The 14,365-nt window shown below is 43.0% G+C and overlaps 1 protein-coding gene across 6 annotated transcripts in view; it reads right to left on the minus strand.

The window, feature by feature from the left end:
• Window positions 1-14,365, minus strand: part of zdhhc7 (zDHHC palmitoyltransferase 7) — an 84,792-nt gene that overhangs the window by 68,777 nt on the left and 1,650 nt on the right. For 2 of the 6 annotated variants that reach the window (XM_085991789.1, XM_085991787.1), the window contains exon 2: window positions 10,855-10,981. The exons of the other annotated variants lie outside the window; for them this stretch is intronic. The gene's annotated coding sequence lies outside the window, so the exon portion shown is untranslated. The remainder of the gene's footprint in view (window positions 1-10,854; window positions 10,982-14,365) is intronic. 6 annotated transcript variants of the gene reach the window in all.

Below are 14,365 nucleotides of genomic sequence, written 5' to 3' on the forward strand. Positions count from 1 at the left end.
GATATGTGGTCAGAAGCTCAGTTCAGGGTCAAATTTAACACCAAGGTTGTGAACAGTGTGTTTCAGCCTCAGACAGATGTTGGGGAGAGGGATGGAGTCAGTGGCTAGGGAACGGAGTTTGTGACGGGGACCGTAAATAATGGCATTGGTCTTCCCAATATTTAATAAAAAATTTCTGCTCATCCAGAACTGAATGTCAGACAAGCAATCTGACCATTTGGAGACCGTGGAGGGGTCGAGAGAAGAGGTAGTGAGGTAGAGCTGGGTGTCATCAGCGTACATGTGGAAACTGACGCTGTGTTTTCGGATGATGTCGCCAAGGGGCAACATGTAGATGAGAAATAGGAGGGGGCCAAGGATAGATCCTTGGGGTACACCAGAGGTAACGATGAGGGAGTGGGAAGAGAAGCCGTTGCAGGGGATTCTCTGGCTATGATTAGATAGAGAAGAATGGAACCAGGCGAGTGCAGTCCCACCCAGCTGGATAATGGTGGAGAGGCGTTGGAGAAGGATGGAGTGGATGGAGTGGTCAACCGTGTCAAAGGCTGCAGACAAGTCAAGAAGGACGAGGAGGGATAGTTTACCTTTGTCACAGTCACAAAGGATGTCATTTGTGACTTTGATGAGAGCCGTTTCGGTACTGTGGCAGGGGCAGAAACCTGATTGGAGGGATTCATACATGGAATTGCGGGAAGATGGACACAGATTTGGGAGGCGACTACACATTCAAGACTTTGGAGAGGAAAGGGAGGTTGGAGATGGAGCGGTCGTTTGCAAGGACAGAGGGGTCAAGGGTTGGTTTTTTGAGAGGGGTGATGACGGCAGATTTGAGGGAGAGGGGGACAGTACCTGAGGAGAGAGAACTGTTAACAATGTCAACTAACATGGGAGCCAGAAAAGGAAGTTGGGTGGTCAGCAGTTTGGTGGGAATAGGGTCAAGGGAGCAGGAAGTGGGTCTCATGGACAAGATAAGCGTGGAGAGGTCATGAGGGGAGATCGGAGAGAAACTGGAGAAAGATGTGAGTTCACGATTAAGGCGGGGGGAACCTTAGAGGAAGTTTGGCCTGGTGAGCTAGGGAAAGGAAGGGAAGTAGCAGAGGCAGCTGAACAGATGCTCTCAATCTTAGAGACAAAGAAGTCCATGAGTTCCTCACACTTGTTGTCGGAGGTGAGGGTGGAGGAGACAGGGGAGAGGGGTTTAAGACGGTTAGCAGTGGAGAATAGAAGCCGGGGTTTATCTTTGCATTCCAGAATGATTCTGGAATAGTGACAAATTTTGGCAGACGAGAGCAGGGCCCGATAATGCTTTATGTGGTCCAGCCAGATCTGGCGGTGAATGGCCAAACCAGTTGAACACCATATCCGTTCAAGTCTGCGTCCCTTGGACTTAAGGGAGCGAAGCTGAGTGCAATTCTTTTTTGATATGGTCTATGCTTCAATCACTAACTCCAGTGGTGCACTTCACAGCCCCACAAACCTGTGTTTCTCCTACTCTCTGTAGTAAATCACTTACTTGTAATCTTACAACTATATCCCTTCATTCCAAACCTCTCAATTGCTGAACACAGTCTGTTTCTATCTACTGTGTCCCATCCCATCATTTTAAACACCACTATCAAATCACCCTGTAATTTCCTTTGTTTTGGTGAAAACAGCCCCATTTTATCTTCATATTTGCATTTCCTCATACCAGGCAGCATCCTAGTGAATCTGTGTATATTGCCTTAACATCCTTCGTATAGTGTGGAGGCCAAAATAGCATAGAGTACTCCAACCATGGTCTTGCTAAGGTTTTATATAGATTCACAATTACATCTCAACTTTTATATTCTATACCACTTGCCATAAAGCCCAGTATTCCATTAGCTTTTTTTTTTTTTTTTTTTTTTTTTAACAGCCTTATCCACTTGACTGCTTTTAATGTCTTGTGACTCTGAACCCTCAAATCCCTCTGCTGTTCCACAGCCCCCATCCAAAGTATACTTATTACTTTTGTAACCACAATCTCACATTTACTGACACTGAATTCCATCTGCCACTTTTTGCCCACTCCACCATCTGATCACTATCCTCTTGCACTCCCTTTGGTCTTCAAAATTATAGATTATGCCTCCCATCAGGACACCACTCCCTCTAGCCCTTTATCAAAATTATTGATGTACACATTGAACAGAAGCGGTCTCAGAACAGAACTGTGTGGGACATCACTATCCACTCCCAAGCACTCCGAAAAACTGTCCTTAACGCCTACTCTCTCTTTCCTCTCCCAATCACTTTTTAATCCAATTTGCTACTCTTCCCCTATCTCCATACCATTTAATCTTCTCCAATAATCTCTACCTTTTCAAATGCTTTCTGAAAATCCACGTACATTACATCCACTGTACATCCCCATCTGCCATATCTGTCACCTCCTCAAAGAACTCCATCAGGTTTGTGAAGCATGAACTTCCTTTCTGAAAGCTGTGCTGGCTGCTGTTATTTATTTTCCACCTTCATCTAGATAGTTAGTCATTTAATCTTCCATATGCGCACCATCACACATCAATAAAGCTGAGCTATCTAACCATGGGCATTTGTACCAGAAAAACCACAAAACTTCACATGAACTCCACTGTGCAGATTGTTAAAAAAAAAAGTGGATATCTAGCAACTATTTCACAGCTCCAATCTCAAGGTTCAGATAGCAGCTATTAACTCAAGCTGCAATTTATGATTTTTGATGTCATTGGGACTCCAATAAAATTACTACCTTGTATTCACTCCCACGTACCCATTATTCTACTTGCTAACTTACAGTTTGATCTTATTTCCTAGGCAGCGGGTTCGTTATCATTTCTAGAACTTTCGTAAACACTGAGTAGGTAGCCTAAATTAAATAGTGATTTTCCAATTGACAACCAACTTAAATGTAAAATACTGTTTTTGAAAAAGGTACTACTATACAGAAATGTTTTTTTTTAAACATTTGCGAGAGACTTCTGTGCTCTTCAAGGTGCAGGATGTCAGTGCTAAGGAATCAAAGAAATAGGTGTCAGCTGTGGCTCAGTGGTAGCACTTTTGCCTGTGAGACAGAGGTCAGGGGTTCAAGTCCCACTCCAGGACTTGCCCATATAATCTAAGCTGACTTCACTCAGAGAGTTGTGAATCTTTGGAATTCTCTGCCCCAAAGGGCTGTGGATGCCCATAAGAACATAACATAAGAACATAAGAAATAGGAGCAGGAGTAGGCCAATCGGCCCCTCGAGCCTGCTCCGCCATTTAATAAGATCATGGCTGATCTGATCCTAACCGCCAATCTACTATCACAGAACTATCTCCTGAATCTAACAGAATTAGACACACAAAATAGGAGCAGGATCAGGCTACACGGCCCCTGGGCCCGCTCCGCTCCCCACAGGGCCATGACCAATCCGAACCTAGACTCATGTCCAAATTCCTGCCCGCTCCCCGTAACCCTTAATTCCCTTTACTTCTAGGAAACTGTCTATTTCTGTTTTAAATTTATGTAATGATGTAGCTTCTACAGCTTTTTGGGGCAGCATATTCCATGGACCTACCACCCTCTGAGTGAAGTAGTTCCTCCTCATCTTAGTTTTGAAAGAGCAGCCCCTTATTCTGAGACTATGCCCCCTAGTTCTAGTTTCACCCATCATCGGGAGCATCCTCCTCGCATCCACCCAATCCAACCCCTTCACAATCTTATATGTTTCAATAATATCGCCCCTCATTCTTCTGAACTCCAATGAGTAGAGTCCCAATCTACTCAACCTCTCCTCATATGTCCATCCCCTCATCCCCGGGATTAACCGAGTGAACCTTCTTTGTACTTGTTGAGTATATGCAAGGCTGAGATAGATAGATTTTTGGACTCACGGGGAATCAAGGGATATGGGGATCGGGCGGGAAAGTGGAGTTGAGGTTGAAGATCATTTAATTTCATTGTTGTTTGTGAGATCGTGCTGTGCACAAATTGGCTGCTACATTTTCTTACACTGCAACAGTAACTCTACTTCAAAAGTAATTAATTGGCTATGAAGCACTTTGGGACAGCCTGAAGTATAAATACAAGGTCTCATCTTTATCTTAGAACATCATCCACATTTTGCAGCCAATATCAGTGTCAGGTACTAGCAGGTCATACATAGCGCCCCGAGAGCTCATGAGGAGCCGCCGAACCTATGAAAACACACTAATGCCTGGGAATTTTCCTTTCTGCTCAATATGGATTTGGTGGCTTAGATTGGCTCTCAGGATGGGCTGAAGTCACGGCTCCGATTGTTTTCAAAAGGAAACTTGATAAACATTTTTCCCCAGCAAACTACAGAGTAACCCATCAAAAAGGGTGGTCTGACCTTCTGGGTTCCTGTGCAGCTCAGAAAATGAATGTTTTATTTGTTTCGTAGTTTGGAAGCCATTTAAACCACTTATAACTAAATTGCCTATAACAGAAAACACTTTATAGCAAAGTTAGTACCATGTATTAATTTTTTTTCTATTGTTTAACCAGGAAAAACACTGGCTAAGGATAAAGGGGTAGAGTTTCCGCTTTGGGCGCAATTGGGCTCAAAATTCCGCCAGTTTTGAGAAGTGCTTTTTTTCCCCGAGTTTCCACACAAACTGATTTGCATATTGCTGAACACAAAATCTGCCATGAAGTGGTGCAATCGGGCAGCGTTTTAAAACGTAATATATAAAAAAAAAATTCTTTAAGAAATATTCCTTGATATAGTTAAGGTTGATTAATAAAGCTGAAAATGGGTTTATCACAAAAAATAAGCATTTTTAATCAGTGTCAATCCACCACCGATTTAAAATGACTTAAAAAAAATATACAGAACCATTTGCTAGTTACAGTAGTCAGTTTCTTAGTAAATTTTTTAAAAATTACATTCAAAAGCTTTTAAAATGTGCCTACTAGTGTCCTTGCACCTAAAAGCTTAATTTTTAGAGCAAAAGATCATGGAAACTCGATTTGCGCTTAAAAGTTCCGTGATCTTTTGTGCTGGTTACGCCAATTTCGGGTGAATTGTGCTGAAAATACCAGCGCAAACCGAGCGGAAATCCCAAAATATCACCTATTAAAGACCAACTTGCAAAACCCAAAGGCACTTTCATGTCTGATACACAAGCTTGGCTGCTCTCAGATATTTAGCGATGCCAGGACCATCTGTTTAAAACACGTGAAGTTCCATTAAGTGAAGAGTATGTTTAATGTGTACAAACAGGTAACTTCCTTCCGATCATCGACACACAGGCAGATGGAGCAGCATCAGCTGACTACAGTCAACAGCAAAATGCTGTCAAATAATGAAAATTAAGGCAAGCCTGGTTTAACAAAAATTGTATATAACGTAATAATGTGTCTGGTGAAAGCAACTTTGTTATATGTAATTTACAGTGTACTCGGAAATTGAACACCTACAATATACAGTAAATGTAACTACAATACAGCTTTTCTTAACCCAGTTGCTGGGTGAATGGAGGGTTGATAGTGAGTATATCCTTTGATTTTTTTTTCTTCTGTGGATTTCCATTATTTCACTTGATTCCACTGTGCTGTCAAATTTTAAACGATTATTATAATATTCTTGTGATTTACAGTTTCTTAAATCTGCATGTCACTTACTACAGACAGATGGCTGGTACTTCAATTGTTCCAAGCAAGGAAAGGGCTTACATTTATACAGCACCTAGAATGACCTCAGAACATCCCAGGGAGCTTTACAGTCAATGAAGTACTTTTGAAGTGTAGTCATGTTGTAATGTAGGGAAACGCGGCCGCCAATTTGTGCATGGCAAGCTCCCACAAACAGCAATGAGATGCATGACCAGAGAAGGAAGATGGGGCCTTGGATCAGCTTCTCAACTGAAAGACGGCGCCTCCGCCTGCAGAGCGCTCTCTCAGCACTACACTGAAGTGTTTGCCTGGATTCTGGATTATATGCTCAAGTCTCTGGAGTGGGGCTTGAACAATCTTCTGGCTCAGAGGCGAAAGGGCCACCACTGAGCCAAGGCTGACACGGAGCCAATTCACGGTAGGCAAGATATGTAATCCTATGTGTTCACATTCGTCTTCACATAAGGATATTCACATGGGAGATACCCAAGACAAAATACCTTCGAGGTCTTCAGTCTGGCCATACACCAAAAATCGAAGAATTACTAAAGACAGAAAGATCCTTTGGTTTAAACGTTTTCGTTCTTTTGAAGACAGAATTGTCCAGCATGATTAAAAATAATACAGATTCTCATAATATCAAATCATAATATCATGAAGACCCCAGAGAATGTTAATGAGAAGGTAAGAACACATTCCATGAAACTACTGCTGGTTCAGCACTACAGTCGCTTGATTTGGAAGATATCACAATCTGCTTTTGTGCATATTAGCCAGCCTTTATTGACATATAAAAGAATGGAAACAGATTGGCAAAATTCTGAAATGAACGACGGAAACAATTTGCAAAGTATATCCCCTTAGAACAGGATCTGGTATTTACAATTTGTGTTTTATTTCCAAATTTAACTAAAGAATCTTATTCACAAGAATAGAGCAAACAAATCTCTCTTTGAAGTGTAGAAAACCAGCATGCTGAAAGCTGCTAGTGATTGCATTAAATATACACCAGCAAAAAAATTACAACTTATGAAGTCCATTCAATCTTATTTCCCTTCCTCCTTTCTTGTTCAGCTACCTCCTCTCCTTGGCTGCAAAGTTCTAAAGCAAAGCAACGGCCACTGACAGTGCTACATCAAAGGTCACAGCAGGGACAGGATTTTAACAGTGGCTTGTTAATGATGGATAAAATAAAATGAAGAAACTAGATTCAAAACATTCTGCCACCATTTATTAAGTGCTCCAGAAGCACGGCCCTCAATTTCCTCGGCTTTTAAGTCACAGTGGGGGCATTATCGAGGGAGGCATCTGTTCACGCTGGGTTTCCACCCTGTTATTTAAGTGTCTGTGTTTTCTGACTTGGGGGGGGGGGGGGCGGTGAGGAAGGGGGCAGGAGGAGAGAGAACGGGAGGGGGAGGGGGAGGGGGACGGGGAGGAAGAGGGAACGGGGAGGGCAAATGGTTCTTGTGTCTTGTGAGGAAAGATTGGATAAGCTGGGGTTGTTTTCTTTGGAACAGAGGATGCTATGGGGAGATTTAATTGAGGTGTATAAAATTAGGAAGGGCCTATTTCCCTAGCAGAGAGGTCAATAACCAGGGGGCATAGATTTAAAGTAATCAGTAGAAGGATTAGAGGGGAGTTGAGGAGAATTTTTTTTACCCAGAGGGTGGTGGGGGTCTGGAACTCACTGCCTGAAAGGGTGGTAGAGGCAGAAACCCTCATCGCATTTAAAAAGTACTTGGATATGCACTTGAAGTGCCGTAACCTACAGGGCTACGGACCAAGAGCTGGAAAGTGGGATAAAAACAGAAAATGTTGGAAATACTCAGCAGGTCAGGCAGCATCTGTGGAGAGAGGAACAGAGTTAACGTTTCAGGTCGATGGCCCTTCGTCAGACCTGGAAAAAGCTGGAGATGGAACAGGTTTTTAAGCAAGTGTAGGGGCTGAGAGAGGGGGGAGTGGAGGAAAGAACAAAAGGGAAGGTCTGTGATAGGATGGAAGGCAGGAGAAATTAAGAGATGGTGCAAGGCAAAAGGAGATGGTAATGGGACAAGTTAAGAAACAAAAGATGGCTCTAGATGAAGTGTAAATGGCGCTGGTAGAATGAAAGACAGCTGCCATGTGGGAGAGAGAAAAAAAATTCAAGTAAATAAATAAAATGAATGAAAAAAATAGGGGCAGAGGTTATGGTCTGAAATTATTGAACTCTATGTTGAGTCCAGAGGCTGTAAAGTGCCTAATCGAAAGATGAGGTGCTGTTCCTCGAGCTTAGGTTGAGCTTCATTGGAACAGTGTAAGAGGCCGAGGGCAGAGAGGTCAGAGTGGGAGTGGAGCGGAGAATTAAAGTGACAGGCGACCGGAAGCTCGGGGTCCCCCTTACGGACTGAACGAAGGTGTTCCGCAAAGCGGTCACCCAATCTGTGTTTGGTCTCCCCAATGTTGAGGAGACTGCATCGTGAACAGCGAATACAGTATACCAAATTGCAAGAAGTACAAGTAAATCGCTGTTTCACCTGGAAGGAGTGTTTGGGGCTCTAGACAGTGGGAAGGGTGGAGGTAAAAGGGCATGTGTTGCATCTTCTGCGCTTGCACGGGAAGGTGCCGGGCGAAGGGGAAGGGGTGTTGGGGGTGATAGAGGAGTGGATCAGGATGTCGCGGAGGCAGCGGTCCCTTCGGAATGCTGAAAGGGGAGATGGGGGGGAAGATGTGTTTGGTGGTGGGATCACGCTGGAAGTGGTGGAAATGGTGGAGAGTGATCCATTGAATGTGGAGGCTGGTGGGGTGAAAGGTGAGGACAAGGGGAACCCTATCATGGTTCCGGGAGAGGGGAGGTGGGGGAGAAGGGGTGAGAACAGAAGTGCGGGAAATAGAACGGACAGAGTCAAGGGCCATGTCAACCACGGTAGAGGGGAATCCTCGGTTGAGCAAAAAGGAAGACATGTCGGAAGCACTGGTATGGAAGGTGGCATCGTCAGAGCAGATACGGCAGAGACAGAGAAACTGGGAGAATGGAATAGAGTCCTTACAGGAAGCGGGGTAGGAGGAAGTGTAGTCCAGGTAGCTGTGGGAGTCAGTGGGCTTGTAGTGAATGTTTGTCAATAGCCTATCCCCAGCAATGGAGATGGAGAAGTCGAGGAAGGGAAGGAAAGAGTCAGAGATGGACCATGTGAAGGTGAGGGAAGGGTGGAAATTGGAAGCAAAGTGAATGGAATTTTCTAGTTCAGGGCGAGAGCAGGAAACAGCACCGATACAGTCATCAATGTACCAGAAAAGGGGTGAGGGAGGGGACGCGAGTAGGACTGGAACAAAGAATGTTCCACATATCCCACAAAAAAGTAGGCATAGCTAGGACCCATGCGGGTTCCCATAGCAACACCTTTAATTTGGAGGAAGTGAGTGGGGTCAAAGGAGAAGCCAGGCGGAGGAGGGTGGTGGTGGATGGGGACTGGTTGGGCCTCTGTTCAAGGTAGAAGCGGAGCGCCCTCAGGCCATCCTGGTGGGGTTGGAGGTGTAGAGGGATTGTACGTCCATGGTGAAAAGGGAGGCGGTTGGGGCCAGGAAACTGGAAACTGTTAAAGTGACGGAGGGCGTCGGAAGAGTCACGGATGTAGGTGGGAAGAGACTGGACAAGGGAAGAAAAAAGAGTCAAGATAGGAAGAGATAAGTTCCATGGGGCAAGAACAGGCTGAAACGATGGGTCTACCAGGGCAGCCCTGTTTCTGGATCTTGGGGAGGAGGTAGAAGCGGGCTGTGCGGGGTTGGGGAATTATGAGGTTGGCTGCCGTGGAAAGTGAGATTAGGCTCGATAGCTCTTTTTCGGCCGACATAGACTTGCTGAGCCAAATGGCCTCCCTCTGTGCCGTATCTTTCTATGATTCCAGCTCCTCCTTTGCAAATGACACCAGACAAGGGGACAGCACTGACAGCATGATGCAATCCAGCAGAATCCTAGCTATGGTGCCCTCAGTGTACCGTGCCCTGTGTGAAGCAGGCGTACGGAACTCAAGGCTGACAGAAGCAGGGCCCAAAGTGAGAAAGGCCAGTTTACTTCCATAGAAACATAGAAGATAGGAGCAGGAGTAGGCCATTCGGCCCTTCGAGCCTGCTCCGCCATTCAACGAGATCATGGCTGATCATCCAAACCCTAGCACCCAGTCCCTACACCGACAGCCATCCCACCCAAGCCCTATCCCCGTAACCCCACGTATTTAATCCCCCCTAACACTAAGGGCCAATTTTTATCATGACCAATCAACCTAACCCGCACATCTTTGGACTGTGGGAGGAAACCCGCGCAAACACGGTGAGAATGTGCAAACTCCACACAGACAGTCACCCGAGGCCAGATTTGAACCCGGGTCCCTGGCGCTGTGAGGCAACAGTGCTAACCACTATGCCACCGTGTCGCAGCGATCAGCTGCTGCGAGGAAAGAAGTCTTCCTGGAAAAGGGCACATTCTTTTCGGATACATTCTTGTTTTGGCTGGACTCGGTCCCAATGGCTGGCCATATATTTCCTCCCCTGCGCCCTTCAACCTCATGTTAATTGCCTGATGCTGGGAATGCCAATGGAGTCAGGTGCACAAGTGGCCAGCACAAGGGAAGCCCCACTCCACTAATGTTACTGCGGACATTCAGGGACGGAATTGAATAAAATAGATGTAACTGGAAGACAGCAGGTGAAAGTATGCAGGGCAAAGCAGCAAGAACAAACATGTAAAATGCACCATTTGTGTTACAGTACTATTATTGGGAACCTTGCATCACTTCGCCTTTGATATTTTATTAGCCATAACTTTGAGAAGCATGCAGATTTTTATCTAGTACTTTCATTAATATATATAAATTAACACAACTATGGTATAATGTGCAATCTGTTCAAAAGAAAAAAACATTAGATTTGTACAAGTGATCAAGAGATTAGTGACATTCATTTGCTTTCGTCCAACTCTGTCTAAGTCAATCTTTGGAGATCACAGTATAATACCGGAATTTCCAGTTCTGGAAATGATGCACATTATGCATTACATTCATGTAATCATTTTAAGTGAGTTTACAAGATGGATAATCGCAATATGATAGATGGATCATATTGATCACATCACAAAAGGTTTGCTGTTTGCAAACCACTTTATATCTTACCATATATCTGATTTAAACTGTACATTCTTTGAACTGCACATATAAATTTTAATGCAAATTAATATTTTATCAGTTTTACTGGATGATAATCACCTGCCCCTGATGAGTAATTAGAGCACAATCATTAGTGTCCTTCTGTGACTGTCACCACGGCTCAAGGAGATGGCGCCTACAGAGAGCTGATGCCCACATGGACAGCCACTGAAGACACAGAGGCTGCCTAAACACAAAATAAAATCCTGCATGAAACTGAAATTGTAAAATTCTATCATGACAGATCAGAAAGTGCGATTCCATAACAGGTAGCAGTAACTTACAAAATGAATGAGTGGCATCAGCGGAATAATTCACAATTATAGGTGAGCACACTTATATCAACCACAGCACTGGAATTTATTCCATATAGACTCATGATCCCTCAAATGTTTTGTACTTGTACAACAGGGATGACTAATTTTGTTACAATTTATCTTTATTTTGCAAACTTCAATCGCTTTACAATGTGGATTTACTGAGAGACTGGAGAGCGACACCGCAGGCATGTCAAGCAGCCGGCATTGAGTGAACAAAAAGAAGAAAACTTTGTTCAATCTAGAAAAAAACGTACATTAAAAGGACACACTTGTGTGTGGGTGATCCCAACAATAAATATTTAAGCCATTCTTGTTCAACGGCTATTTAAAAAAGAACTTGTCTACAGCAAACATTAAATTTTAGCTTGAGGTTGATATGAAAGTTATAAATCTCCTCAACTTCTCTCTTGTGGTTTAAAAAAATCAACTGAACCCTTTCATTAGATCGCCACCTCATAGCCACGTCCAAATATTCATTGATTGCTTGCTTTTTTAATATATGCATGCAACTTTGTCAACTGACCAGTAATAATGGCATGCCCTGCTTCTTCCTCAACCACTTGAACATACCAACAAATGGAAAACTAGCTAAGAATAAAAAAGGGCAGCAGAAATAGATTTCAGTAATTCGGATTCTCTGTATCTGCTTTAATGCATTTACCACTGCCAGAATCTAGCAGCAGCATGTTAAATTCTAGAGAACCACCCTTCCCAAACATTTTGCTGCAGGCAAGGGGATATTCTTGCACAACACATTCAATGAAGAAAGCTGCAACATATTTGTCTTTGCCTCTACAGATGCACAAGGCGGTAATAACTAACCAATTAAAGAGGGTTCCTCCTAAGAGAGGAATCTTAGACTTTTAAGTGAGACAATAAGTCTTTAAAAATAGCATTTTGAGCATTGCAATGCTGTTTCACTATCAGCACACACTCTTTGCATTACTGTACATTGTATACAGCTCACACTAAATCACAGATTATACACAAGTTTTCCAATGTTCACTGAATACAGGTGTTTTGCCCATTATCTAGAATGTAGCAGGTACACTGTAAAGCTGCAATATCTTATACTAGCTTTGTCATTTATTTTTAAAAGCAGCATTTTCTGTTTCTTTGGACTTTGGAAATAAAACCTCAATTAGTAACTGCATAAAAATCATTGTATCCTACGAGTAAGGAAGACCACATAGCCAATGAGTGGCAAAGTTGGAACCAAGGAATGAAACAATACTTGACAGACGACAGACTGAGCTGGAACAGCGTTCTCATTTCTACATTGTTTCTTAAAAGAAAATCGCTGAACAACTGGGATAAAAGTGGCATTCAAATTCCAAGGAGTATTTCACTATACTAAAGTAAAAACATAAATAAACACAGCTATATTAAAAGCCTTACATGCACACTTCCTGTAAGCCTCACACTTACTTCCTGTCACACTTTAGCCAACCTACTTCTTCACATTTGCCATAAGCAACGCAACAGAGATGTGTGTGGTGAGTCTCTACCAAGCTGCTTTGTCACAATAAAAGTTAATAAAGGATGGAAAATACTGCCCTGAAACACCTATACTACTGTCCTTTAAAGTTTTTCATTTATTATAAACAGTATACTCAAAGGAGTCCTTTTAACAAGAATTTTATTTCCATTGCAGGCAAGCTACAGCAAACTCATAGATTTGTCACAAGGAAGAGTTTATATATATATAAAAAACACATAGAATATTATTTTAAAATATATTGTGCAAAGTGCTTGAAGTTAGAATTACAGAATGCTACAACATAGAAACAGGCCATTTTGCCCAACTATGTTGGTGTTTTTCCTCTAAGTGACGTAGTCTAATCTAATTCTCATGCCTGCTCCCCATTCTCTTTAGTATTTGTCTTTTTCAAGCAATTCTCCAGTTCCCATCCACTTATAGATTCTGCTTCAACAACGGTTTGTGGCTCAGAATTGCACATTTTAACCAACCTCCATGTAAAATGCATTGGCCTGGGGTTTCGGTTCGATTGCACTGGTTTATTCGGCCCAATTTCCCTGAGATCGGCGTAACCGACGCAAAAGATCGCAGGATTTGAAGTGCAAATTGGGTTCAGTGCAACTTGAGTGTCAGCGATCTTTGGCGCTAGATTTCAAAACATCGTGCTGGAAGCAGGCCCCGCCCACGCCCCCGGGTGAAGTCATCGATGTTGGGAGTTTCCGCTAATCACGATCTTTTGCAGGCCTTCGAGGAGGCTTTAAAAATTAAACTGGAACTTTTGGTCACAAGGCCACCAATAGGTACGTTTTGTAAGGTTTTGAATTTTTTTTTTTTTATTTACTAAGGAACTCACTACTGTACCCCAACCTAACTAGAAAACAGATTTTTTAAAGTCATTTTGAGTTATTTAAAATCAGGTTACTCACAAGTGGTGAATTGACAGAGTTAAAGTGCTTATTTTTTTTATGATAAACCCATTTTTAGCTGTATCAATCAAACTTTACCAGATGATTTAAGGAGAGGCTGGACAAGCACATGAGGGAGAAGGGAATAGCGGGCTATGCTGATTGAGTTAGATGAGGAAAGACAGGAGGAGGCTCGAGTGGAGTATGGACTGGTTGGGCCGAATGGCCCGTTTCTGAGCCGTATATCCGATGTAATCCTACGTAAATATATCAAGGAATTTTTTTTAAGCAATTTTTTTTAAATCACGTTTTAAAACACTGTCCGATTGCGTTGGTTAATGGTAAATTACATGCTCACCAATATACAAATGAGTTTGAGGGGGAAGCCTGGGGGGAAAAAAAACACTTTTCAAAATGGGTGCAATTTTACGCCGGAATCGCCAATTGCACCCAAAGCAGAAACTCTACCTCATTTTTCCTAACCTCCCCTTTAATTCCTTTTGTGATCATCTTAAATGTGTGCCTCTCACTAATGGGAAGTTCGAGAGCAGACTTCACATCCATGCATCCCAGTATGTACTTTTTGTCCCTCTGATCAGCTAGCTTGGTTTATCATTCTTTCCCACACAAAGGAATATTTGCTAGTGTTCAAGCACCATCAAAATCATAGATCCTACAGCACAGGAGGCCGCCATTCGGCACATCGTGCCGGCTCTTTGAAAGAGGTATCCAATTATTCCCCACTGCCCTCACCCATCCCCATAGCCCTGCAAATGATTCCTTTCCAAGGACTTCAATCTACTTTGTTTTTAAATTGACAAACCTAGGTGAATGACCAAGCCCCATAGTGCAAGTAGAACATTGCT

The sequence above is a fragment of the Somniosus microcephalus genome, chromosome 6 (assembly GCF_052327205.1).
Source record: "Somniosus microcephalus isolate GS21.2 chromosome 6, FLI_Smic_1.0, whole genome shotgun sequence".
Taxonomy (NCBI): domain Eukaryota; kingdom Metazoa; phylum Chordata; class Chondrichthyes; order Squaliformes; family Somniosidae; genus Somniosus; species Somniosus microcephalus.